Below are 26,413 nucleotides of genomic sequence, written 5' to 3' on the forward strand. Positions count from 1 at the left end.
TTTTTCTGCCTTGTAGAATTTGTATGTGCTTCAAAGCCACAGGGTGAAACCTGAAAATTTTGGAAATATTTAAACTCAGCACCTCCTGTGAGTTGTTCTATAAATGATGCCAGAAAGCCCACAGAAAAAATAAAGGAAAAAACCAAACACAAACAACCAAAAACTGAGATGAGGTAGAATTCATGCTCAGTTCTCTGGAAAGATTCCCAGCCTAAGCACAGAAATCCTGAATGGATAGTGTTCAGCAGGCAGCATCCTATTTTCCACCCTTACCAACTCAGATTGTTGTGAACCTTCCAGAGATGGGTGGGTTTTTTGGCATTTAAGATGATAGAGCAGCACAAGCTTTCACAGGTATGGAAGTCAGAGTCTCTGCCTGAAATTGAAATGATTCTTTTGCAGAATAGCAGAAGAAAGATGATAAATAACATTATCACACCAAGGGAAGAAATATATTTGCAGTGTCCAGGGTATCAAACCAATGATTAGCTCATTCAGTTTCAAATTAACCTCATTAAGCTTTGTAAATGTAAAATCTCTTTTGAAAAATTACTTCAGACCTGAACCTCACTCCAGAGAAATGGCTGGAATTTGACCTCTTTCTGATAGCTTTAATTTTCCCCCCTTTTACTTTATTTCATTATGATGTCACCAATAAATAAAATAATCTGTGACATCAGCCAAAATATTTCGTAAGTCGTTATATGTCTTCCTAGGAGAGTGGGGAGGGGAGTTCTGTTTGTTTAAAAATGAAGTGAATTTAAAAAAATAAAGAACAGAACATGTATTTTACAATTAAACAACCTTAGAGGCTATGTTGAGAATTAAAAATTGTTTTATTGGTCTTTCATGCAAATTGGTTCTTGCCAATTCATTGCCACCGCTAATTATCTTGCAGAAATAAAACTGCTTCATGAAGGCTTGGATCCTGGATGACAGCCTGCAGCTTCACAGTCATATTTGCTGGTGGGAATTTTAGCACAATATTCCCCCAGGTGCTACAGTTGGGTCAGCGGCTCTCCTGGGAGCTCGAGCACAGACGTGGCCTGGTGGGAGCTGGACAGTGTTAGCACTGCTCACAGCAGACGCCGTCCAGGGTAGAGGAAAGGAATATCTATTTATTTTCTCCAGGCAGGTGACGGAGGATGAGCAGATCCATATAATGGCTTTTCTGCTCCATGGTTCCCCAAGGCTGTTGCTCAGCTGGAAGCAAGGGTGCGTGAGTCAGCGTTCTGTCTCTGTCCTTAGCTGTCAGTATCCTGTACGCTATTTGGGTGACAAAACTGTAAGATTTTTGCATTCAGCTTCATGCTCTGTGGTGGTGAACATACCCCACTGCCGTTTCCAGAATAAAATGTTGTCAGCGTAGCAAGAAGAGTGGCTGTAACAGCACAGGTTTTGAGGAGTAATTTTTTTCTTTCGTTTCTAAAGACACTGTGGATTGAGCTCCTTCTGTGTTATCTGGCTCTCCCACCTGTTCCAGCTGCACTGGCAAGGTTGTATTTAGTTTGCAGGGTTCAAGGTTAGCCTGTGGTTGGCTCAGACCACAGTCAAGAAATGTACACATGTAAAATATATCACATGTGATACGAACCCACTTGGGAAATGCCATATGGTGTTCTTCCTCCTCCCCACTGATATTTTTTGCAGTGAAACCTCTAGGAGACAACAGATAAGCACCTGGACAAAACTGCAGCACAGCAGGGCTCAAGCTCAAATGAGTTTATCCCTCGTCTGAAAGCCCTGATATTAAGCCAAGCTTACGTGGGCCTGGTGTTTGCAGACTTATTGTTTCTGCCTGTCTTTGGTGAATCATGGAAAGAAACATCACCTCAGTTCTCTTAGAGATGCATCCAGGCCGCTTTAACCTGTTCTTAGTGGTTCTTGGGGTATGTCTGCGTTGCATAGTAGAGATACCTGTTCTGGCTACAGGCAAACTTTCTCCCGAGCCAGAAGCAATACAGCTGTGGCAGTGGTGCTTTGCATAAGACTGATTATCATGTGCTGAAACACCTGTGTGGCCATGTTCTGGGCAGTACAGCCCTACTGCCTTGTTCAGGCAAATGGGGATAACTCTCAAACTGTTCTCCCTTGCTGTCCTCGTGCATTCGTAGGATTTCTCTTAATTTCAGTTTCTGCATATCCTTCAGCTAATTGTTGCCTTTTCATTTCAACAGGAGACAAACTCACATCCTTCCCACCAAAGAAATCAGCCCTTACTGTTGCTAGCAGTGCTGAACTATGGTCATGCAGTGGAAGAGTTGGTGATCTCCCAGTACGTCGGTTTCCTATAAAAACTAACACCCTACAGTCAGGTACAGTGCAGTGCTCATGTTCTTGCTCTAGGGGTCCTATTCTGAAAGTCAAAAAAGCCCAGCATCACGCAGGATTGCCCTGGAAGCCCAAGCATTTACTGGGAATGGCTGCTCTCAGTCCTTTTCTCCCCAGACACCCTGCTAACCCAGAACTTTCTCCTTTCCGCCTTACCATTTTCCAGACTGTTTCTGCTCTCCACCAGTAGCATGTTACATGGGCTCTAAAAAAGGGCAAGAGATAAATGTTTCAAATCTAATAGAAGTACAAAATTCACAGGGCTATTTTTTTTGTTCTATCTTCCACTGAATTCAGCCAGAGTTGTATTGCAGTGCCCAATTTGCATAGCTGATTGGCTTATTTAAGGGACTTGCTTCCACAACTGAGTCTCCTATGCAGCATGTGACTGGCTGGCTGGCACCCCATGCATGTGCATTTTCTTTTGAAGAGCTAGGCACCCATCTGTAAATTCTAAAAGTTTAAATTTAGTTTGCTATTTTTTATTTGGTTTCTCTTGCCTGACAGTTCCCATGGTAAAACCAGTGCTTGCTTTTACCTCCTTTCCTGCTTCCTCAAGCGTAGTGGGGACACACAGGCTGTTCACTGCTGCCGGCTTTCCCCAGTCCATTTGTGTTGGACCTCTTGCCACCCTGGTCCATGTGGGTAAGTCACAGAGGTGACCCATAGTTGCCTGAGTCAAGGTTAGAATTTCTGTTTGTGGCCAGACAGTGTCTAAGGTAAAGCTCACCCAGCTTTTTGTCCTTCATTCCTCTCCCCGCTTCTTTTCTTTCTTTTCACACTTTCAGGTACGGCCCTGTGAGAAGATGGTTTCAGTATTCATGTAGACTCAAACAGGCTGCATTTGGTCTCACTCCCACTCCGCATTTCTTTGTTCCTTTAGCTGTGATCCTACAACTGCGCGTGGGCTTCTGTTAGAACCTGAATCCCTGACACGATACAACAGCTATTCAGGTGGGAATGGGGGAGGGAAGGAAGAGAGCAGAAACTTGTTAAATGGGCTTCACCAAGTTCTTTTGGAGGATATACTTTCCTTCTCTCCATGCATGGCTTTCTCTCTTTCTTTCTCTTTCCTTACCTGAACAGTCCCACCTGTCACTTGTAGATCATGTTTCTTGTAATCAGCATTTCACATCCTGTGTGTAGGTGTATATATATCATGTTAACAGAGCAAAGCCTCTAGCCTTTGTCTTGTACGCTTTTTCACCAATACAGAGAAAAGTGCACTTGCACTACTGGAACATGCAGGGGACAGAAAATGAGCAGCATGTCAGGTTAAACCAATTACAGTTCTGAATTGTAAGGATGATGTGTTAACGGGGCTTTTCAGGCAAGTGACTGCTCATGGGGATTCTGGGTGGTATAATGATAGAATTTTCACATGACCAGAATTTCATTACATCATTTGTTAGTATATGGAATACCACAAGGGAGTTCTACTTTATTTAACATAGTAACAACGAACAGCTGGCTGCATTACAGTCCTCTCTGTCAGCAAGGATACAGTCAAAATATATTAGTCTAGTTTAAAACACTCAAATTACATTTTTGTAGGTTGGCCAGTATGCACTGTGAATGAGCAAAACAAGGAAAAGACAATTCAATAGTGGAAATAAAATGTCAAACAGAATGAGAGCCTGAGCACTATGCAAAAGAAATGTTGGCATGAAAGGTGTTAGATGGATTTAACCTATTTAAGGGGCAGAGATTACAAAAGTATCTGGTTTCCGAGACCACTTGGTTGCCGAACCGGACTTTAAGCCAGGAGTTATATATGATACAATGTTTATATCACTATTCTGATAAAATTATGATTTTACTTGCCTGAAAATTCCGGTGTTGAAAATGTCAGCTATTAGCTCCTTTTGTGCCTCTGTGAGTTTAGTAGGGACATTTGATCATTCCCAGCTACTGGCATTGCCTGATCTATTACGGCTGTTCTGCACCACCTCTCCTCCCTTCCCCTCCAGCCGTATCCGAGACCATCATTGCTGCTGCAGCGAGGGCACTAGGCATCTCTCCTAATTGTATTGTGTATAATATAGAGAAGTCTAGAACCATTTGCACTCCAGCACGGTGCGGTGTGTCACAGAAGCTGGTACGTGCAGTTGCAGCCTCTGTACCAGCTAACAGACTATGCTACATCAGCTGTTCCTTTCTCGTTCATTCCTGTGTGGCCTTCATCAAGTTTCCTAATCTTTCTGAGACTCAACTCACCAACTAGAGAATGAAGTTTAAGCATGATTTACTCATGTGTTTTGACAGATAGACACAGTACGGTGATCTATTCTACAGCAAAATATAAATACTCTGCACAAACTCCCATTCTTGTGGGATTTTTAGTGAAGTTGTCTGAAGCATATACAGAATTATACAAGTTAATAATAGGAAGAAGGGGACTTAATGTCGCTTCTTGCCAGCCTGCAGGATTGCACAGACCTTTCTAAAATGCTATGCAAATGTAGTTTTACAAGCTGAAAAGGACATTGTGTTCCCACAGTTGCTATAAAAGATCTTTCTGTGATATTAAAACATGGGATTGACAGGAAACTTTCTTTGATGATTGGTTTGATTTTTATTTTTTTTTTCTTAAGTATGCTTGTTTATACCTTGGCATTTGTATTTCTCTAATAGCCAACAGAGTTACGCTGTCATTAGCTTTTCTGGCCATTAGGCACAACTAGACATATTCAGCATGTCCAGCTTTACAGCAGCTGATTGTTTTGGGCACCAGTTGTTTGCATTGCTATTCTCAGAACATCCTCCAGCTCACCTCTTTTTCTGCTTCAGACAGGTGGCCAGAAGGAAGTAAGGGTTTCCAGATTTGGCCTTATAAAGCACTGAATGAACAACCAGTTGGGATTTTGTTACACAATGAAATGTAACTTAGTCATACTCAAATGCCCAGATCAAAGAGGATTCAAAATTGGGAAGGGAAAAAAAAAAAAACCAAGATGCAACAATAGCCTTGGGGTATCACCTTCAAAGAAGGTTTTCGACAAGATGTCCCAGCTTAAGGTTGAACAATTAGAAAAAGGACTGAACTATATTCTGCAGATTTTTTTCTTTTTTCTTCAGAAACAAGTTTTCTTATCTGTGAAAGACACTGATGGGGAAATGCTCTCCTCATCCCCAAGTGAAGCGAAACAAAATTAGTTTTTACAGTTCCTCTGAAACAAATATAAAGAGACCGACATTGTCTCACATCTTACAGTCACTGATGGGGCAAGTGAGGACTGAAGGTGGTCAAGGTGGGTGAAATCTGCCTAGAGCAGAGACTTTGCTGCCTGGGTCCATAACTGACAAAGGTACTTCTGGAAAGGGACTGCAAAACATGAAATGCAAAGGTCCTGCTGACCTTCAGCCAGAAAACCACGTTCCTGCCTTTCAAGCAAGAGACGCTGAAGCACAAAGCTGCTATTCTTAAACACAGCTCCTAGTGGAGAGGTGTTAAAATGGTTTATTTAGCTAACACTAGTATGACTAGAAGCCATACGAAGGAAGGTGCCTGCTACCTGTGGCATCCCAGCTGAGCGGGCAGACCGTATGAAATGCATGCGATGCCTGTTAAAGGAGGGAAGAAAACAGTAAGTTGACTCTGCTGGGCCTCTTGATTGGAACGAGTGAATTAGTAGAGATGCAGTATTTCATGTTAGCTCAACCATTTCAAATTAAAAAAATATTATTGCCTTCAGAATAATGGAGAAAGAGATTTACTATGTTTTTTGTGTGACAGCAATTGACATAATTAAGACTGCACTATAATAACAACTGTGATGAGCTGGGTTTAAGATCCTCAAACTCTTTGACAAATTCTCCTTTTAAGCTTTCTTTTTTCCTGCAACAAGTGATAAAAAAAAATCATATTCACAGGCCCTTATTAAACTTGTTATTAACAAAAACCACACAAACTGTAGTAAATTAAATAAAACACATGTCGTGATTCCAGGTTGGATTATTTTACAAAAATAGGTTAACACCACAGTGGGGTCGAATGGAAAAAAAAGTAGCTTGTATGTAGTAATTTCTATGCCTACTTTGTTTGGATAAAGGATAGCTTATTTTTGCCTAAACTAATGCAACCAAAATATCCCTAAATGTTCCAGCACTGAAGAGCTAACGTGTATTGCCTGATAATTCCCTTTTCAACAATTGGGCATTGCCATTATATTGAGGATTTGATGTAGCATTACACTTTAGAAAGTCAGTCACTCTTCAGTATTTGCTTAAGTGAATGTTTTGCTATATAGGGAGGAAGTTAAGCATGTGCTTAATTGATGTGTTGTTGAGTCAGTGCCTGACACAGTTTATCTGCAGTATTCCTGTAAAATCCAGTGCCAGAAGGGACATTTTGTCTGGGGCATTCTGGTGCTCACCAAGAGCTGGTACCAGGAAGGCTGTCCTGTCTGCTGGGAGGATACGCAGCAGTTAAACCTGTAGTGACAAATAGCCTACAACTAAAATATTTAATCAACCAAACTTTAGCCTTCATGTTTTCATTACGGTTACTTTCCAGACACCAAAAGTTTAATTTATTTTTTTGAAAGAGACACCACAAGTATAAACTAAAACATAACTGAATTTATTATTTGTAAATGTTACATGTTTCATTGCTGGAGAGCAATCAAAACTTTACACAGGATATTGAATTTACTGCTGTTAAGGGAAAATGATGCATCTTCCCTATGCAGAAAGCATTACGTCACGAAGGGATGGAAACAAAGAGCTCTGAGGGACTGGGATAGGCAAACTTCCCTCCTTTCGCAGGAAATGGGTGAAGCCTTGCTCGAAATTATTATTCAGACATTTTGTGCTGTGAAGGAAATATCTCCCGATAGCACAAGCTATTGGTTTCCTGTTGTGAACTAACAGGTTTGGCATAACCCAGCGTGGACAGGAAGGGCAAGTGATCAGGGGGCGTTTGAAGAGCTTGTTTCAGTGAAAAGACCAGCCCAAGTAAGCGGGAAGAAATCTGGCCTGAAAAAAAAAATATCTGAAATTAGAAGGGAGGGCCGGGAGCAGGGGGGGAAGGGGGTAAGTTGCTGATTGCTGAAGTATCTTTGTGGCAATAAATAACAACAACAAAATCCCACATCAAACTTTAGCAGGGTTAGCAGAAAGCAGAGGGGACACTGCTGAGCAGGAAGTGTCGCGGGGAAGAAAACCCTTTGCATCCTCCCTAATTAAGAGCCCGATTCGACAAATATATATCCGGCTTCTATACTGAGGAATGCAATTTTTGGAAGTTTTCACAGATGCAGAATTGTTGGGGTTTTTTTCAATCAGGACCTTAGAACAGAGGCACTTTCAAGTGCTGTTTTTCCCCTGTGGTGTATAAATAGCACTGCCAGCAGGTCCCTGGATCTGCCCTAGCACTGGGCTGTCTGACCGCTCATCTTCCATTCGAAGCAAAAGCAAGCAGGGGGAACGGCACACATGACATTTTCCTACCTCAAGCCTCCCTCCCACCCTACTGTGAGAGCAGCGAGGAGGTGGCTTCCCCTCATCTTCTCCTGAGGTCTCGGGGGATCTGTGCCAAGTTCACAGCCTTGCTAATACTGTGGACCACACTCAACGTTTGCATTGTTGCCTTAGTCATTTTGGCGTTTTGAGGGGACTGTACAAAACTGGCCGGTGCCTGACGCCTGGTTACAGCTCCAGAGGCCTTTCAGACCCTTTTTCCCAAAACATGGAACGATGGCTGCACTGCAGGGGCCTGTGCCCACCTCTGCCACGGCCGGCACCGCTCGCTGGAGCTCGCCGTCCTGCTGCAGTGCGGTGCAGAGTGTCTTACAGGGTTTCATCTTCAGGAGAAAAAAAAGTAAACGTAAAAATCTCTCTTCAGCATTGCAAGTTTCTTTTTAAAATGGCGGCATCGGTCTCATTTTAGGCGTTCAAAATGTTTAAAGGCTATTTCTGAAATAAATGAAGCCCGCCTGGGTTTTTGCATTATGTACTTTCGGCAGCAAACATTTTCATCCTGGCAAAGGTTATTTTGATTGTATGGAAATTCAAGTTGTAGAAGACAGGCACCCAGTTCAGAAAACAAAAACATGAAAGGAGTCACTTTGTGTTTGCTGATTCTTAAAAGGCCTTCCTTAAAGTGTTTTTTATGATGCCAAGCCCACAACAGTTGGTAAAAATGTTCCTGAATTTGTCTTTGGATTTAATTTAAATCGAATTTTTAAAGCCATATACAACAACATTTCTGCTTTCTACTCTTAGAAAAACACAAACTTCAGTCACATTTGAATCATGCTTTTTTTTTTTTAAACTTCTCCTTTTAAATATTTTTGTTTCCATTTAGGACTGCCAGCATTACTATGGAAACTCCCAAAAACAAAGACTTTCCCAGCCTTGTGAGAGCACACCTGCAAGAGCAAGAATTGCCTGTCAGAAGCGACTCTCCTTCATTATTGGTGTCACCTAAGGACATTTTTTGTGGTCAGTATGATTTGTTATCTCAAAATTTATTGAAAGTATATTCTTAGAATTGATACGATTTGGAATCTTGCCATGGACCAATAACAAATGTCTGTTGCTATCCAATAGCCCTCTATTTAATACACTATCTTAGTTTCAAGAAAAAGAATCAACTCTTTACAGACTGTAGAGTTGAGATTGGAAGCCCTGAAATAACCAGATGAAATAAGCACTCATCTCAGTGAGACACACACATGTAAAATGAAGTCCTAATAAGCGGTCTTAATATAAATCTTTCCACTGGCCTCAGAAGAACTTGGATCAGAATTACAAAGAGAACTGCAGGAATTCATCTGCTGCTTCCTATTAGAGAGGTGGAGCTTATTTACTAGTCAACAGCTGGCTACTATAAAAACTGATCTGACTTTTCAACATTTCTAATTTTATACATATATATATAATTTAGTTATGGAATTAAATTTTAAACTGTTTTATCTGAAACTTTATAATTGCAACTTATTCTGTGCAGTTTTCCAATTAAAAAAAATACAACAATTTCAATAAGTACAATGGTTTAACATGTATTTCTTCCAAGCAGAAGGCAGCTAAGGTGGTAGAATTGAATTCAGATAATCTGGCAGTATATATGAATATTTCAAGACAGTGTTCTTAAATTTCTTAAAATATATTTTAAAAAAAACCAAACTGACAAGAGCTTTCCTTTTGTTTTGGTGCCTAGTCTCTGTTCTTAGGTATACGAATTGTATATTCTGCTTGCTAAATTGTTAAATTTACAGTGTATGAAGGCTTTTGATTTGCATATCTTTTTGCAGTGTAGTGGCAATTTGACAGCAAGTCTGCATCACTAATGAGCACCACTGGGAAAATAGAGATTTTTTTGTTTGTTTCTCTTTACTAAGGAGAGACTTTCCATAGATCCCAAACCCAATGAGAAACTGAATTGTTAATAATGTTAGAAATGCACCTTCATGTTATTAACAATAATGCAGGAAAATAGTCTGCTTTGTTGTTGCTGTTATTTATGCATACCAAAAAACTTAATTTAAATGCATTCAAGTCTCACCTAGATTTGCTTTTCACCACAGTTTTAATGAGCAAACTCTGTGGCAGAATTGTTTGTCAGCACAGACAAACTTCAGAAGTGCTAACTGTAGCATCCGCATGGTATGTCTAATACCAAATGATCCTGTCCAAATCAACAGGACATTTTGAGAAATTAGATGCTATTCCACATTAACAGGAATATCAGACATCACCCCTCCGGGAATATTGAAGAACAAAAGAGGAGAACAAATTCAGACCTCAATCCAAGTGTTTTCACAGAGCTGAGTCTAAATTCAGAGCCATTCATTAAGACAGCACGTAGAAACTGTATGTCACAAATTAGTGTCATGACTGTTGCACCACCTCAGACTACGATCTCACCAGAATACATATATTTAGCAGGACTGGAGCTTCCTGGTGTGCACATGAAAAAATTTCACAGAGAAGTAGCCTGGTGTTTATGAGAAGAAATCTTCCCAGAAGCGCACAGGTACCATCAGCCAGAACAATGCTCATTCTCATGTGGCCAGCTCACTCCAGCTGTTAAGAAAATCTCTGTCCTAGTGAATTTACCATCTTTAAGTGTAGTACTATCAAAGTTCTGGATATTTGCAGTCAATAAGGTTTCTATGTCACAAGAGAAATGTTTTCCCAAGATACGCTGATTCAAATGTACGTTCCCATAGCTTCCATTTTTGCTCTAGGCTAAGCAGATGATTGCTCAGTGTTGCCACAAGCTGTCTGTATTACTTACGCTGCTCAGCAGAGGTGGTCCTGTTTCAGCGTTAGGTGGGGAGGATTCCTATGCATGCATTTGTGCTCAAAATCACCGTTACAAAAGTCTTGTTGGATATGTTCACTGATAGCCTTTAGGGTGGATTGGTGTTGCAGGTGGGAGTAAAAGTTGAATTTCCCTGTGAAGGTGGGTAGGAGCCCTAGTGGCAATCAGATTCAGATAGAAAAGGGTTCTAAATGTTTTGAGTTCTTCGGTAGCAAATACTGTGGGAACTGCAGACAGATGAAATGCATGAGGGTTATCATGCAGGGTTAATTTTTTCAGGAATGAAGTGGAGAAATGAAAATAATTGTAGTGGAAGTTGTAAACTGGCATAGATTTGAGCTCAGCCATCATAAAATCATTCCTTTTCCTTTGGCTGGATGCTCTGTGCAAGCTGCAATTCCCCCTCCTAAAGTGTTCAAATGACTTCTTTTCATTTATGCATGCTTTCTGGAACTGATGAGATTAAAACAGCCTAATACCACTTCAACTCAATAGGGAATGATTGCAACTGAAAAGCATTTATTTATTTGGTGTGAATCATTCTGTGGTACTTTTCAGTTCCATAGTGAAGGGGAGGTTTGTTTGTCTTTTAAAGGTTTACTTGAACAGGAGAGGAAGCAAGAAGTTAGTCCCTTGCACCTTCACTTTGCTAATGCAGCTGACACACCTCGCTTTATAATGCTGATGTATTGCAGAAGGTCATCTAGGACACTTTCAATTATTCTAGTGTTAACTGTTACCACATCAAGCCTTTGCAGTTGGTTATCTGGACGCTGGTCAGTGTAAACAATAAATAATATTGCAATATTAGTATCACAGAAAAGGTTACAAGCAAAGAATAACAGTGGGTTTTGCTGTAATGTGTCTATTGGTTCTACCTTGCTAGTAGTTTTCTAAATGAACTAGACATTAAATAGCCACAGTTTTGTCTAAAAATAAAGCAGAGGCTTTAGGGAGGAGGTTGTCTTTTTAAGAGGACTGATGAATTGTGGAGAGGGTAACTTAACAGTATAGTAAGCACCTGGATTTGACTTTTAACCGTCTTTAAAAAATGATGTCATATTAATGACAACTTTCAGAAAAAGAACTCAAAAAACTGTAGCTGTTACAAAAGTGAAAAACAAAACCCAAAGCAACATTGTCACTATTCTTTTTCACCTCTGCCTTTTAAGCTTAAACCCTGCCCCTTAACCTCATCCTAAAAGGATACATTGAGAACTAGAAGTGCATTTCCTTTACCTGCTCCTAAATCTGAATTCCCTCCCCCAGATCTGCTTGTATCAGTGTGAACTGGTGATTTTTGTATTATGACTCCAGGACCCCTTTCAATCTCCTCCAGTTCTACCTGGAAAGCGGGCCCAGGTTTGCTTCCACACCACAGGGGTCAGGCTCTGTTCCCAACGCTGGGCTGAGAAGCAAAGCTGGTCACAAAAAGCTGCAAACGCCATTGCAGTTATAGCCATGAACTGACTTAGGAGAGGCTTGTGCTCTGTTTGACAGTGCCTTCAGCCTCCTATCCCTAATGCTTGGTTCCTGGGGAAGGGGGTTTCTTCCCCAGTCAGCTGGCTAAGGGCTCTTATGCCAATGCACAGCAGCTTTGGCTTTGGTGTTTTGTTTTTTTTAACTTTGTTAACAGTTCTGGTCCGATCCCTTTGTTCTGATTTACATCCATGTCAATCATTCCAGGATGGAACTAATTGTACTGCAGCAAGAGAGAAGCAGAGTTTGTAGGAAAAAAATACGCACATGAAATTTTTGTTAGGCCGATTAATATAATCGGAAAGAACAGGCAGGCTTCCGGGCCCAAAGCCTTTTCTCCGGGTCTGAAAAGGGGTGGCAGAATTCAAAGTAGAGACAAGGTTAGGCCCCATTCCTCTTAGTTTAATCTTACTATGTTAGTCAGGCCACTTGAGAGATAAGGGTACTTAGCATGTGCGCAGCAAAGCGCCCTTCCGTATTACAGCAACCATATTCTGCTGGGAAAAGTTATGTTGCGAGGTGAGCTACACAAGCCCGTACGTCCGTTTTCAGAGAGACCTCATGCGGTCCTTAACTGCTGACGTGCCTTTAGCCATCCTGGCAGCGTACGCAGCATTTAAGCCCAGCCACATGGCACACAGGATCTGCAATGTTCGAAAGTAATCTGTGTTAGCATCGCGGTGCGACATTTGCACGTAGGGCACTGCTAAACCTGTGGCTTCGCTGGTGGTTGTCTAACAGCATGCTGAGGCGGCGGAGTTCTTTCCAGGGACCAAGAGGAACTCAGGGCCAGTGATTTTTGGGAGCCTCTTTGGGATTACTCTGAGTCTCTCCCAGCGCTGGTGGGTGGATGAGATCCCAGTCAGGCAAACGGACAGATTACCAATAAGTCTTGTTGTTTGGCTGTATGGATATATTGCTGCCGCCAGGCTCATTCGTCAGCTTGATGACCGTAATGATCTTGGCAAGGGTTGTGGCTGCTCCCATTCATTCTTTTAACAATTTCCATTACCCTGGCCAATTATTTTTGGGGTCCTGGCCTTCTCTTTCATAACTATGTGTTCTTATGTTTCAAGATCTCTGAATAGTGATTTGTACAAGTATGTCCTTTTGTGGCTGCTCCTCATCTTCTTGGAGCAGTTTTACATACAGCATATGCCTTTTGAACTAGCTTATGACACAGTGACTCAGACAAGGCTGCTCTAAATAACCTTCCCACAGACAATGAATAAAAAGGAGACAAGTATCAGCTCTCCATTTTGCTGGACAGGGCATGCACACTAAGCATACAGTCAGACGGAAAAAACCATGGGTTTAGTAGTGTTGTCAGTAGCAAATCCCAGCTGTTACCTCTGATATAACACATATAGGGACTCCCTGTACAGGATTGGTTTCAGCTGCATTTTACTCTATGGTTTTGTTTATCTTCAGTATTTTGTCAGCCCCAACAGGCTGAAACAGGCAACATCTTGTGCATTTTAAGCTGCAAGAAAAGTCAGCAAACAAATACTGAGACAGCCTATACAGGCACCCAGAAACAAAGCTAGCATTATAGGATATGCAATCACTTTTTCTGAAGCGTTGTTAAGCCTTATTCTCTCAGATCCATACACACCATCCAGCTCACATCTTAGCCCATTGAGGGGGGAAGTTCCCCAACGTGCTTGAAATACTAAAACTAGTTCCAGGAGGGAAAACCTAAGCAAACGCTATCTCCCTCCCTGAACACAACCGATCCCTCCCTAATCTAAACAGCCACTGACACTCACCACTTTCTGCCAGCAATTATCTTTTATTGATAGGAAGTAAGGCTTATGCTGCTTGTGTCGGGTTTTGTCACCTCTGTACATCGCATGCCTCAGATACTCAGCCAGTTGTCTGCTGCTGGTTCTCAGAAGGGCTCTCACACATAGAAAGGGATTCTGTATAAAAATGCTGCTGCACTAAGACTAGGTGGTGACTGGTGCCATCTGTTACACAAGGGGCCAAAGAGCAGACACAGATTTTGGCAGAACGGTTTCTGAATTACATGCCTCCTATTATCGACATATACTACTGTGTATATGTATCACAACAGAATAGATGAGACATCTCTAATTATCCTTGCTAACTCGCTGGCCCTACTTTTCTGAGTATCAAGACTCTTGATAGAAGAAGATATATTAAGACTCAAAGCTATACTTAGTGCAAATCGTTACCATCAGAAATAAAAGCATTTCAGATGCCATTTCCTTGAATATACGCTTATTAGTTTCAAATCTTTGAAAGCGTGTACCAGCTCCTCTCCTTCATCACACCACTGCACCGACTCCACAGTCTTTGGATTCAGTTCAAATCTCGTTTTCAGTATGAGGAGAACTTCTGTCAATACCTTAGGAAGTAGGTAAGGATCTGAAGCCTTTCCAGACCATAGCTATAGCCCTGGAGGTTTGCTTAAATTGTACCCGAGATGGCCATTCTTAGAAACAGGTTTTGAGACACAACCCACCTTGTCCTTTCCAGGTGGCCCTTGCAGACAGCCTGAATCCAGGCTGCCTAAAAGTGCAATGTGTCCTCACACCACCCCATGTCAGCCTCTATCAGAAAGGCCACAGGACGCCTTGTCTGCCTAGCCTCAAACATACGGTCTTATCACACGGGCAGATGGGATGCAGGGAGGCGATGGGAACAGGTAACGCTCAGAGCCTGCCAGCACTGCACGATAAGGCTCGGATGCTTGAAGCAAACTCCAAGTTTTCTCCAAATAGGCCAGTTATCTCATTGGTCCCAAATTTGATCCTGGGATCTACTGGGAGTTTAATTCAAAGCAACCATGAAGTTGTTCTTTAGGCTGTACTCATCTCACCAAGCTTCCCTATGTACTGGATCAAGGAAATTCCAAGAAATTACACATCAGGTATGCAGAATCTCATAGCAAATGCAAATCACTTTAAATGTCATATCAATACAGTGGATTGCATTCATAGCATGCTGGCGGCCTATTTAAATATTAGCATTTTCTTTTCTTAAATGCATATGTCACTTGCAATGGCTATCTAGCTTCATGAAGTTCATGCTTCAAGGCTGAAATACCTGTATATACATCACTACCCCAAAGACTAATAGTAAAAGAAAATAGGCAAATTTCCTCCCTATAGAGAAGATTCCTCTAGGCTTTAAGGACATATAACTTGCAATTAAAAGCTTTACAAAATGGCTGATATGTGGAAGTGACTAAGGCTCAATACTACCACAATGTATGTATGTCTGATCAGGTGCCTATGGCACTGCCGTGGCATTACAAACGTTTATTAGTAAATCCACCTCTGAATGCAGTTCATCTGTCTTGGGAATGACATTCATCTTTCACAGTACAACATGGTCTTCTAGACAGAAGGAGAAAGAAAAAAACATTTATCATTCCTGTGCCAGGCAGAGTTCAGCTTGAAAGAAACCGGATGAAATGTGTATCATTCATCTAAGGAACAAATCCACGCTACAGATTTGCCTGAGACACAAATGAATGCAACCCAAAAAAGCGATCCATTTCAGAATGGGAGGTTTGAATTCAGTCCAACCAAAAAATGCATGCTGCGTAGCATCCATTTATTCAGGGTAATAATGGCTTCTTTTAAAAGCACGCTGCCTTGATCATTTGTGTTAAACATAGCATGTATACCAACAAAAAGTCCCATCTTTGTGAATGCACGCTATCTGCCAGCTCCACAAAGGGAATTTTATTTTTTTTTAAATAGCTACTGTACTAGGGCTGTTGCCTGCAGAGCAGGTTTTGTATGTTCACCCTACTGTGATCACCAGGTCTGAGTGCACAGTAAATGGCATTCACAAGCCTTTCCAAGTCACCTCCTGTGTAAAGCCCTGAACAGACAGTCCCAGAAGTGAAGTAAGGAACAACTTCTCTCTCCGCCCCTTTGGGCAGCTCACAGACATGCTTTTAGCAATACCTAAAATGAAGAAAAACACCTAGGTCCGCTTCACCGGGATTGATGGAAACAGAGCAGAAATGAGAAACTAATTAAGTGGTGAGCCAGCTTCACAGGCAGAGAAGAGAAACTTCCAAATTTCTTTCCTAATGACTTTTTTTAAAGGGCTTCATTTTTGCTGGTAGTCTATTTAAAAAAAATTAAAAAAAATAAAAAAAACTTGGCCCGTGAGTTCTCAGTGCCTATACAGATGAAAGCTGTGAGAGGCCTTAAATGACTTCAGCAGGAAACTACTGGGAAGGGGAGTGGTCTGTTTTCTGACAGTCCCATTACACATTTCTAGGAAAAATCTTTTCAAGTTCTGTGTACGAAAATGAAACAGGATTACAGCACTGCCTCTCTCTTGGAGACAATCGCAACAACAGTTTTCCTGCTCCCATGCTGGAGTGGTGCAAAGTAATTCCCTTTTTTTTCCTCTCGTCTCTCTCAGGATCTTGGGCTCAGGAATAGCACTTTAAATCTAAGAAATTTTTTGAATCAATGCATTTAAAGCCTGCTCACACAGGACCCATGTTTATTTCAGGTAACCTTGACGAATATACTTTGTTCTACAGTTGCACTCATAAATCCATCTGCCATTACCCAAACCCCTCACAAACTGTTTAGTGAGCTCAGGAGTTTTCCAGTTAGCAGCGATGACAAAGCACTAGACTACTGCAAAACCCATGACGGAGAAGCTGAGCAATAACAGACGCCAGCCAAATAGATCACTGGGGTGGAAGGTCATCCTTGAACAGTATTTCCATTTTTCCCCTCTTGGTAAATTGCTCTGGGAACAATCCTCTTTTCTAGCATAATGTAATCAAGAATTAGAAAGTCACCACCACTTACACAGAGCTACAGTTCCTGGCCTGGCTGGCTGCGTTGGGAATTTTAACTGATGTCTCCACCCAAGCAGCATGTGGAACCAATGTAATGGCTAACACAATTCAGAGCTTAAAATGGAGTGATGTTGCGGTTCCAGCTGTTTTTGTAAGTCAGTACAAAAGACTTTTGGAAGCTTTAGAGGAGAAATAGAAACGGTGAGGTGAGGAACGGCTCCTAGTCTGATGACGTACACTAAGGAATATGTGAGAGACAATGCAAAGAGCAAGACAAAAGTAAAGCATCACCAGCCAGTATTACACAGCACCATGCTCAGCACCAAGAAAGTGATGACTGGTGGGACATACTTCATGGGAAAGAGGTATTTTATTTTTCATGTCTGATTTTAGAAAAGGCACAGCCCTGTACCTATGGAAAGGTGAAGATATGTAACAACCTAGGGGTAGACAATAAAGCTTTCATTCTGATAAAGAAGAAAGATTCACCGTTAAGTAGACTTGGCCCAAGTACCCTTAACAGGTACCATCCTGACTCACAGTGCTCTACAAATCCCTTAATTATCAGAAAGCTGCATCTCCTTACGTACCAGCTTAATCCAAGTTAACTCTGGAAGCGCCTGTTTCTTTCCTGAGAACTGACCTATACTTTTTGACCAAACAAGTTTCAACTTTCTTCCCTAGTCCTAACATGCAGAGACCCCAAAACCACTGGCAAGGCGTGATGACAACAAGCATTTACATTATTACCAAATATATTTCCATGTAGGTCCCTGGTTATAAGCAGTAGTTCTGTTAGCTACTAATCGTGATGCAGTTGTTTAGCAATTTAATAAGTACTTAGTATTTAAGAAGTATTAAATGGTTATACTTTTATATATAATATGGTTATATTATGGTATAATATATAATGTTATGTATTATAACATTACATATTGTAATGGTTAACTGCCCTTCCAGCAGACTCTGTCTTCCCAACAGTACTTACTCTTTGATGGCAAGAAATACACAGTTTTGCAGAGAAGGCTGTGGGCAAGAAAGGTCAAGCCTTAGGAAGGAGGCTCCTTTGTGCATGTGTGTTTCTACCTGTACACTTCATACCTGCATTTACCACAGCTGATCTTTATCTGCATGCAAGAATCCCGACGGCTACACCATTTATTGAGATCAAGGCAAACTTCCTTGTTTTCAGAGTTCATCCATCAGGACTAACAGTCCAGGTAGGATGCTAGAGACAAAGAATTTATCTAATGAAGGGAATCATGCTATAAACGCTACCCCCACTGAAAACAGCTGATTTTCTACCAGCATCAATGGGTATATGTGCAGAGGGTACTTGCTGTGTATGTGGTAGGGAAAAAAGGAAAAAAAAGGAAGTATCTGAGAAGAACTGAAGAGAGGTGAGATCACCATAAAAAGCTTCGGGGGCTTTCATCCACAAAAACAAATATAAAAGGCTGCTTATAAAAAATAAAAATCTGTGTTGCTTTGAAAAATCCCAGACACCCCAATCTCAGATAACACAGTTCTTAACAAGTATTACAGCAACCCTCCTCACAACGTGCTAAATCTGTACATCCCAGTTTCCCATCTGCAGGTAGGACTCACCCTGCAAACTAGATCTAACTAGGATCATTTTTGCTAAGTATATTCTAAAAGGCTTTAATTTCCAAATAACCTGGGTCTGGGAAAGATAATTCTGTACTCCCTGGAACGGTGATAAAATTAAACAGTTTGAAAATAACATGCTTCAGGCTTGCAAGAGTCCTCAAACACACTACTACAAATGCCAACAGCCTTTAAAATTACTAGGTTGAACTTATCATCAATTTGACTTATGCAAAGTGCTAGCTTTTCCCCTTAGAAATAAATTTAGTATCATTTCACTCTATCATTAACCAGGCTTATTCAGTTCTAAGAAAAAAATGTATATACCGTCAATATGACTGAAGCACATCAACAAGCTGAGCACTTTTCTAAAATAAAACTGTAGGATGTCAATGGAAATCAACATTAAAAAGGTATTTTAGAGTGCAATAAGCAGTGGAACAACTTACTACACAGCACCTACTGAGCAAAAGGGATACTGATTGTTTTGCAGTTCCACTTGTGAAAACCAAAACAGAGGCTTTCACTTTGTTTTTTCCCCATTGATTAAAAAAAAATACTCTATTTTTTTTGATAAAAATACATTTAAACTGTTATTTTTAGGTAGATAAGACTATGAACAGAAGCAAAACATGAAGGAAGCTTGCACGCATTATGTAGGTTATCAATTTTTTTGGCAGCTGAAATTTTTTAAATACTCTCATTAATTTTAAACTAATATTCTTGAGGAAGAGGGGCTAGTTCAGGCAGAGAGTTGTTGAAAAAAAGAGTTGTCCATCCTAAAGTTTTTTCCTATTGATGTGCTCTTAATATTCTTTATGCTTTACCCTCTTGACAGGAGGCATCTTCCCTGGGCATTAGGGCAGGGAAGCATTCATATGAACTCCAGATCACTGCAGTAAAACGCAATCTTACAAGGGAGCACATGCAACATCTCAACAGATCACAGCCTTGAAAAGGATCCAAGACCAGTCAGCAACTGCATCTTCCCTACGTGAAATCAGTCCATCTTATAAAACCATCTCACAGGGAAGGAAACGTCCAACAGTAACATGAAATGAATGTAACAACAAAACCAGGTAAAACTATAGCTAAAGCAGTACTTTGGGGAAAAGCTTCGGAAAAGTACTTTGACTTTTTTTTTTATCATGTTTCTATCAGACAGATTTACTAGTTTTTAAAAGCCTGTTTTACTCAAGCTTCTGAGCACCGTTGTACATTTGCAAAGCATATTTATCATCCAGGGAAAGTCTTCTACAGCCCACCATTATTTTCAAAGGAAACGAGAAAAATATAGCAATGGCTTCAAAGATGTGAGTGAATTATTTCATCTCCTTACAAGTGCAGCATGTGCTCTCTCTTCTGTAACGACACAGTACAGAAAACAAGATGTAATTGATGCAATTTCTTTGCCAAATGAGTGGGAGCTTATGAAGAATTGGCACGTAATTCTGATTTGAGCTTTCTTGTCTTAAACAAAACCAAACGCAATACAGAACATTATAATGTACTAACAGGGTCCTCCAACAGATTCATCCCCACCCCCATCCCACCCCAATACAAGTGACTGCAAAGTGCTGGGCCTGTAATCCAAAGGATCCTCAGTGTCCCAAGCAGCCATATTGATGCAGCTAGGCATTTTTGACTCCTACAGTACAGACATGTAAGTGAACCAAAGAACATTTGACCTTTTGTTATCTTACGTACCAAGGCAGAAAAGCATGCCTTTTCCTCTGCTCTACCCCAATGAACAGATGTGGTTTTAATCATGTCCAAAACAAAATGCTCACAAGTTTCAAACCATGACTTGGAAATTTAGGAGTCAAACTATTTTTCAAAGAAAGTGATTTTCATCTAATAATCTTGAAACTGTCCATAAAAGGCAGATAGTGGGGAATGCACCAAGTAGGGGTTTTTTGGTTTGTTTGGTTTTTTTTTTCATTTGGAGAGAAAATTAAGGTAATTTTGATAAACAAATAACCTGTGGTAAGACAAGAAATGTTAAAAGAACCCTCAGGGTTCAATATAGAACATGTATTAGAGATTCATCAATAAATAGATTTTACAGGGCAGTGTAAATCCAGATGCTACCTTTCTGATACTGAACTCAAAGTTGCAGATTAACCAAATACATAATGTTAGCAGAGCAGTATAGTTCGTTAAGAGAGACAGAAAATGCCATACAAAGCCCAAATGCTACTTCGATGGGAAACGGGCACCTAGAGCTGCTACAACTCCAAGCTAGCCACTAACCTACATCTATGGTATCCAGCTCACCCGCCACCCCCTCAACTGAAAAACACCTCATAAATACTTAATTTAAAAAAACTAAAAAAACTAATAAAGTACAGTTTACCTTTTCTTCTGAACAGCATTAGAGCTCTCTGACAAACTGCGTGGGAAACACAGTTCCTGGGAATATGGATTACAGGCAACTCTTCAAGACCTATTTTGAAAGGATGTGTGTGGTATTGAGGCAGCTGGAATTTGCATACAGATAAAACAGGTAGGTTTCTAATGCGATCTGGACTCCAATTAGCATGAACTATCTTTATGTGTATGACCTGTATGAGGATAACATGCACAGAGTACAAAGGGATCTCTGTTCCACACCAGGAGCAGAGGGTAGAGGGAGGAAGGTGAGATCTGTCTTCCGATGTGAAGGTAAGATGCACGATGCTGGCATCTGGCAACCATAAAAGACAAAGGAGGCAGAGCTGGGCCTCTGGCTGCCTGCCAGCCAGGGCATGTCCAGGGATAACAACAGCTTTTAACCCATATGGAAAGGTCAGGATGGTAAGAAGAGAATTATGGCCCATATTCATATTTCAACTGCAAATTTTCTAGCTTTATAGAGTTTCAATAGAACTCTACCGCAACATCCTATAATTAATTTTAAAACCACAGGCATCCAAAGTTCATCACAAATGACCAGGTCAAAACATCTAGACATACAGCTCCACTGAAAATCAATGGGAGTTAAGCCCCTAATTACTCTTACAGTTCTGACCAAGTATTTTATTTTTTTTTCTTTAAAAACTATAAATTCCACCCTCACTTTCAAACAAACCTATCCTGCTCATAGCTTTTTTCAGTGCTGTATTTCACTATAACTCTTCATGACTATTGCAACCTGCAGTGCCCTGGTGCCAGCAGCACGTATCTCTGAAGTTTCCAAGATGCACTCGTGTGTCCCTGGAGCTTGTACCGCTCACTTCAACAACTGCTCTTCAGCCTGTTCGATGCTACCGGCTCCACGAACAGGCTGTTGTGACAAACTCCTCTAATACGACAGTCACAAGTGAAGACAAGGTTACAGATTCTGAATGAGTTCATGTCTAAAGTCAGTATTAAGGAAGTTTCACACACGGTTTTGCTCACAGATTTTCTCACAATGCCTAGGACTGATCTGAGTTTCCAAAAAAGTGAGTTTTTAATTATGAGCAGAGAAACAATAGCTCACTTCAACACTAGAAAGAATAAACCCACTATTTTTCCATGCTCTGTAATACAAACATAGGTTGACCCATTAGCTTTAAAGCTTTCAGAAATATTAAAACTGAAATATACAGGTCAATTTCCTTTTTGGTTTTTAAGCCAGACCCAGAGACTGAAAAGTTTCAGACTAATGGCTACTTTAAGATGATAAAAGGCGATAAAGTTTTTGAACTATGAATCTAACGCTGCCAGAACAGATTGATGCCATAGTAAATTTTTAAACGGAAAGTAAATTTTTAAACATCAACTAAATACGAAGCGTTTAAATCAGACCAGAGCGTTAACTGCACGCTCATTCAGAAGTGCTACAGGGCCTATAATTTATCACACTGCACATATAGATCTACCTGACTTTTCTCACTTTTTTCCATAGTGTGCGTGTTCAGAATGCAAACAGGGGCCAAAGTACACCTGAACAGCATGCCTACCCATTCCAGAGACTTCCTATGTTTAATGTGAACCAGACAGAATCAATACAAACTGCAAAAATTGACTAGAAAATGCCTTTTTTATTATTATTATTATTTACTCTGTTCATTAGAAACGTAACCCTGGAGGCCAGAACTATGATCTTGACCTTTTGGCAATTGATGACAAAAGAATTATGATCAGCGGGATGCTGACTCCCAGTGTTTCCCAAGCACCTTCTGCAGGAACTGGAGGAACATCTTGTATACGTTGAGCATGAAACAGAAGGTCCCTCAGTTCATCAACACCACAGTGCCCAACAGGCACTGCTCTTTTGAGAAACATTAGTCCTAGACTCAGCAGTTTGCCTGAATTTCAACCAAATGAAACCTCACGACCGCTAAAACCAGATGAAGGGTAACCAGACCTGGCCTGGCACTGCTGCTGACGCCCTTGCGCACTAACCTGTGAACTCGACTGAATGGGCAAAGCATCCCAAAGGTCGGGGAATAAAAGCTGTTTCAGACCACCCCATTAAGAGTCCACCCCGGCATCCGTACAGGCTGCCGGCGCCAATGGTATGATTTGTAAGCAACCTCAGCAATCCTAACAGCCACTGAAGTCTTAAGACCATCTTGGGATTTCCATCTCAATTCTGTTCCAGATCCTGTACTGGATTCAGGGCCGTGTTCTATGCTCTTCAGGATTCTCCATCCCAAGACTGAAGTTCAGGTTCCTGCTGGCCAGCAAAATCTGGAGAAAAACTGTTGGTTTGAAATCACGGTAGGTAAGTCAAACCTCGCCAAAACCCAACTACTCTGAGGTATCTCATACTTGCAGTCACTTCACCTCAAACTAACTTGATTTTTAAACTGAAGTTAAGCAACTTCAGTTTAGTAATCACTTTTCAAGTATTTATTTATTTTGTTGGGGGAGGAGAGAAAAATCAAGCTATTTAGCTTTCCAAGTATTTAACATAAAACCCAAAAGAGCTCCATCTGGCAACCAGCAGGATTTCTAAATAATCTAAATAGTATCTACATAAGAACCAGCCTGTCTATGGAGTAAGACAACTTCAACTTTTACAGCCACAAGAAGCCTTTATTAACATAAAAGGAAATTATAAAAAATTGTTAGAACAGGAACAAGAGTCTGGCAAGCTGACAAAAGACCCCAGGAATCTCTGCATTAATCTTGAAATGCTGCTTTTGACTTTGTTGGAATATAGCATCATTCACTGTGGTTTTAAAAAAACAAAACAAAACAAAAAAACCCCTTAGGTTCAAAGGACTCTAGTACAATAAAACCAGTTCTAGGAAAAGATTCAGATTAATGAAAGTCAATATATAATTCCTTGCTTTGCAACACAAAATAACCCCTACAATTTTAACATAGTTTGTAGAATACATTAGTACTTAATTACACAGACTTCACTGAGTCATGGATGAAGCCCTTCATGTCCATAGATACTAGTCTTATTAAGAAAATGTTTTAGAATACTGCTTCTAATTATGTTAATTAAACATACCTTTGAACTACTCATATAGAAAGTTTGATAATTCATAATTCTCAAGTAAATAAATGCCTCTCAGAGTACACAGTGTTTATTTTTCCAAGTTATTCAGATGAAGGATCTGGCCTTGCGCTCCATACCTTGCCTGTGTATTTTTCGGCCCGTTTGTGAATGATCCAAAGCTGGGGGTGTTTTGCTGTCCTGTGTGAAATATTTTACTCCCCCTGATGCTCCTGTCAAGTTGCCTCTGGGATTTTCTGTCAGGCTCTTAGCAAAAAGTCAAAGAGTGAAACCAGTGGACCCAAAACTCCACCGCATCATGGTGATGCTGTGAGGACAGGGCAGCCTCAAAGCGCTGGATTTTCGCTGTCCTTGGGCTGCGGGGAGAGAATTTCTGCCTTTATCATTGCCCATCTGGCACCTTTCACAGGCAGCAAGAACAAAGAAGTAAAATGTACTGGTCCCTACCATCTGCTTTTGCTTGTAAAGTCTACAAAGAGCCTGATAGGGAAGGGGAGGGGGGGGGGGGGCGGAAGAAAAAAAAAGAAAAAAAAAAAAAGACTTCATCTCCCACCAAGCTGTTCTGGCAGGTACACATTTTTGCCTGGACTCCTGACATGTCTCAGGGCAACCCAGAGGCTGCGGGTTCCCTACAGCAAGGCAGCTGCCCGACGCAGAGCATCCCAAACTCACCCAGCCCCACATCTCCACTCACAGGCATCCAACCGCCCGGAAAGAAAGGTTGCATTGTTTGAGATTTGCTTCATTGGATCAGCCTCTGTTTTATCTAGAATAGGAAAATTCCTGTGTGTTTAATAGGAGGTATTACCCTACAGATTTTCTCTGGTTCCACCTCCTTTCCCATCAGCCACATCCCCCTCTTGCTGCAAGGCTGCATACACCATGTGTTGGCTCGACCCCTTCTGTCTCTGACAGAAATTTGGCCAAAAAGAGCAGATTTTCTGCTACTTTGATCATTTCCTGTGGTAAAAAGTAAGGGAATTATCTGACCCATGGTCTTTTTTTCGTAGTTTTGAAAAATAACATGGATTTACATTTGCAAGTTCCCTTAAATAGCGTACTTGCTTTTCAATAGCATTTTGCTGCTAGTTTCCTGGTTGTCTTACAGAACTTATTTTATTTTTTAGAATCAGAAAACACATTGCTCCAACCTCAAATTCAGAGATAGAGCTGCTGTATGAAGTCAAAAACAAACTTTGCTATGATGAAGCTGCAACCAAAAGGTAATACCAAATTCACAGACAACACAAAAGTGACAACTTCTTTCCTGTTAAAAAATTCTTACATTTAAAAAATAAGCTTAATTCTTTTTTGGTGGAGACAGTGTTATTTTTGGCTACAAATATGCATTGCATAGCGTGTTTAGAAGTAAGTTAACCCTTTTATTAAATGCATTATTAGAGTAGGTCTATGATACATGTTATATAAGCACCCAGAAATATTGATTTCTTTCGTCAAAACCGCCAAGCTTCCAAGTCAGAAAACACATCTAAGCCTATGTTGAAATAGTGGCACTACCTGTTGACCTGAATGGTGTAAGCATTTGGGCAACAAGGGCCTAAAGTATGATGCCAAGTGATAATCAGTGACCTCGACATGGCCCGCGATGACACCCTGAAAACTAGTTCGCCATGTATTTTTTCTGTCCCAGACAGTACAAAGTAAGTGAACAACATGAATATACCTACTGAAATAATGTTTTATATCAGAGTTAATATTCTATACGAGTACACTCCAAATAAATTATCACAATATACATTTAAGTCTTTATAAGCGTGGCACTGCAGCATTTTTAGTAGTGGAGCTGCATACTTTCGGCTCAGAAAATGCTACAATGTGCATATGTTTATATAGACTTTTTCCTGTTAATCATTTACTCGGAGTGCACAAAAACAGTTGTACTTGTTAGCATGAAAAGCCTTTTTTTTCTTCCCCTAACTTTGCTGTGCTAATTACATGAATAGCACAGATTTTGACAGATACTCTCTGAAGCTGAGACCAGGGAGCACATGGGTCCCTTTGTGTGAGTTCTACCTTGGAAAGAAATGGTTGAATATTTTGAAGTGTTAAAAATGACAGTTATTTTAAAATGTTACAGTAAGTTACTCGGTGAATTTACTACTTGTGTGTGTATATATATATATATATATATATATATTAATCAGCCTGTTAACTAAAATCATGGCCTGGCTACATTTCATGTTTCATTTTATGAAACTGAATCTCCCCAAACCCCACACACCTCAAAATCAAAGGGAGACCTAGAGCAGTCTGTTTTCCTTCACTGAAAAGTAAAATAAAAAGGGGAAAGGAAACATATTTATTTATATATATATATGCATGTACTTCACTTTAAAATATAATCAAAAAGGGGGAAGAATCTGCAGTATCCTTGCTAAAACAAAAATTGCACTAAACCACTTAAAACAAAATCTTACCACAACAAATCCTGGCACTATCATTATTAGTAATATATTGCCTT

At 40.5% G+C, this 26,413-nt stretch overlaps 1 long non-coding RNA gene across 1 annotated transcript; it reads left to right on the forward strand.

Moving 5' to 3' along the window:
- The first annotated feature begins 2,149 nt into the window (after window positions 1-2,149).
- Window positions 2,150-25,539, forward strand: LOC130152335 (uncharacterized). Its single transcript, XR_008822959.1, has 8 exons — window positions 2,150-2,315; window positions 8,639-8,775; window positions 16,493-18,103; window positions 19,330-19,570; window positions 20,864-20,997; window positions 22,531-22,975; window positions 23,062-23,184; window positions 25,059-25,539. It is a non-coding gene; the product is annotated as an uncharacterized LOC130152335 (long non-coding RNA).
- The last annotated feature ends 874 nt before the right edge of the window (window positions 25,540-26,413 follow it).

This window comes from Falco biarmicus, chromosome 7 (assembly GCF_023638135.1).
Source record: "Falco biarmicus isolate bFalBia1 chromosome 7, bFalBia1.pri, whole genome shotgun sequence".
Taxonomy (NCBI): Eukaryota; Metazoa; Chordata; class Aves; order Falconiformes; family Falconidae; genus Falco; species Falco biarmicus.